The sequence below is a fragment of the Octopus bimaculoides genome, chromosome 24 (genome assembly GCF_001194135.2).
Source record: "Octopus bimaculoides isolate UCB-OBI-ISO-001 chromosome 24, ASM119413v2, whole genome shotgun sequence".
Classification (NCBI taxonomy): Eukaryota; Metazoa; Mollusca; class Cephalopoda; order Octopoda; family Octopodidae; genus Octopus; species Octopus bimaculoides.
In genome coordinates, this window is record NC_069004.1 from 2,507,221 (window position 1) to 2,509,919 (window position 2,699).

Below are 2,699 nucleotides of genomic sequence, written 5' to 3' on the forward strand. Positions count from 1 at the left end.
TGTTTCTAGTGTATTCCCCCCCCCCAACCAACTTCTATAATTGAACTTTAACCAAGATAAGGATCAACAACGTTCAAAAGATCACACGTAACTACGCAGAAACGCATCAGTCCCACAAAACGATGGCATCATTCATGGTCGAATAGGTTTTCACACACACATATATAATATTATATTATATGTATATATATGTATGTGTATGTATGTATGTATGTATGTGTGTGAGTCTTTGTGTTACGATTTAATCTTTCTGATATGAACAGCTGTGGTAGTTGTCTGATTCGATTGAGCAAACGTTTGACCACAGCCGTTCAAGTATTGGTGATCTACCCATCTTTCATTCAATCATATCTTACTCTATCTGGACTATATACTGTCTAACATGCATTTTGTTTTTGTAAAACAGTAGGGAATAGTTTTTAGAGAAACTTTCCGTTTGCAATTTCTGGCGTAATTTTGAATCTCACGTGTTGGTCCATGTTTGTTAAAATCTCGACAGATTTCGCACCATATCTTTTGTATGATTAAACGTGTTGATCATATAAAGCAAAGGTCACTATTTTGGTGTTTCACTGTCTTTTACCTACGCAACAACTTAATAATAGGGGTGAAAACAAGCTTAGTAAATAAGGACTGATTTGAATTGCTGATAAGACATGTATTTCTTTGAATATCTGAATAGAAATACTGATTACGTATGTTGAGATTAGTGGCTTATTAACTGTCGTGTGGTAAACAGAAATACAGAGTACAGTTTTGAGACATTCATTAATTTCAAAGACGTACAAAATTCTAATGTTCTTCAATGTAGGAACCTCTAACTTCAATGCAAATTGTAGCGTTCCAGCCATTACGTGAAGGATCCTCTAAAGTGAAGGTGCCACGAACTTGGACTGAACCCGCAACCATGTGGTTGAGAAGCAAGCTTCTTATCACACAACCACGCCTGTTTGTGTGTGTGTGTGTTTGAAAGTATGTGTGTGTAGGCGTATGTGCATGCAGGCGTGTGTGTGCGTGCGCCTGCTTTAAAACACCGATTTATTTATAGCCTTATGGCAGCTCGTCTTACAATGGCTCTTACAACCGGCTTTTATCTAAAACGAGGTCACTGGGTGACATATATTCATTCCGTGCCATAATATTGACGTTGTCTGCGACAAGGCTGTCAGGGCGTGAGTGTGCGCGCGCGAGCATTTGTGTGTGTGTGTATGTGGACCGCGGATGTTGTTTGAGTGTTGGTGAATGTGTGTCTATAAGTATGTGTGTTGTGTTGGTGTGTTTGCCTGTGTGAGCGTTTAAGTTGCGAGTGTGGATGAGTGGGTGGTTGTAAATATGTCTGCTCCGCGTGCGTGTGTACGTAGTACAAATGCATCTGTACGTACGTAACGTGTATATGTATGTATGTATGTATGTATGTATGTATGTATGTATATATGTACGTATGTATGTACCTATCGATTTATCTGTCTGTCTGTCTGTCTGCCTACCTGTCTATATGTCTGTCTGTCTGTCTATTTATCTGCCTATCTATCAGACTTTCTGTCTGTCTATGCTTGTATGTATGCATGCACGTATATATGTATGTATATATCTCTCTCTCTATGTATGTATGTATGTATGTATGTATGTATGTATGTATGTATGTATGTATGTAATCTATCTATCTATCTATCTATCTATCTATCTATCTATCTATCTATCTATCTATCTATCTGTCTGTATATCAAACTTTCTGTCTGTCTATGTACGTATATAATGCCACAAACAATCGAAATCACTGAAAAAGAAACTCACAAAGGCAAAATTATGTTCTATAATAACGGACGCAAAAGTGAAGAAATGTGGTCGACCAAGTTGTGCAACATGCCCAAACCTTCTAGAAGGATCAGAATTCCTTTTCAAAGAGGAACAAAAATTCAAAATCAAATTTGACTTTACTTGTGCCTCAGAAAACCTGATTTATGTTATAATATGCTCGGGCTGCCACCAAAACTACATAGGGTCCACGGGATTATCGCTTAGACGCAGATGCACTCTGCACCGACAGCAGATTGCATTCCTAGAATACAGAATGATTCCCTTTAGTGAACACATTGAGAAATGCGCAAAGCAACTGATACCGCAATTTGTAATCTTTCAATTTTATCAATGTACCATTGGAACACCAACACAGGTTAGATTAAATAAGGAAACCTAGTATATTGAAAAATATAAGCCAAAACTTAACCATTTCTAGCAATTTTAAATAAGGAAACTTACCTCACTGAAAAAAAAAAAAACTTAACTACTTCTAACATTCTATTATTTCTAAACCAAATCATGTTAAATTAATAGTCATTCCCAACATTTTTGATTATCTCCCTTATACCGAAAAAATCCCAGATTGCCTTCCCCTGTCTGGAACTCTCATTCTTCACTTCATAGCGAAGAGATGACAGAATATCGATAAAGAAGTTTGAGAAATTTGAAAAGAAAATGTGAAACCGGTTATTTCTCCCAAAACAATGTTACTTTACACAAAATTGGAGGTTCGGCAAAAGAGAACGATAGAGTAAGTACTGTGCTTACAAAGAATAAATCCTGGGGTTGATTTGTTCGACTAAAGGCGGTGCTTCAGCATGGCCGCAGTCAAATGACTGAAGCAACTAAAAGAATAAAAGATTATATATATATATATATATATATATATATATATATAT

General features: G+C 36.5%; 2 protein-coding genes across 2 annotated transcripts in view; both read right to left on the minus strand.

Moving 5' to 3' along the window:
- LOC106881433 (sialin) overlaps positions 1-2,639 on the minus strand; it is a gene marked incomplete at its 3' end in the record, with an annotated part of 6,367 nt that extends 3,728 nt beyond the window's left edge. The window contains exon 1 of the mRNA XM_052976496.1: positions 2,569-2,639. The remainder of the gene's footprint in view (positions 1-2,568) is intronic.
- LOC106881434 (uncharacterized transporter slc-17.2) overlaps positions 1-2,699 on the minus strand; it is a 15,997-nt gene that overhangs the window by 10,940 nt on the left and 2,358 nt on the right. The gene's annotated exons all lie outside the window — the stretch shown is intronic.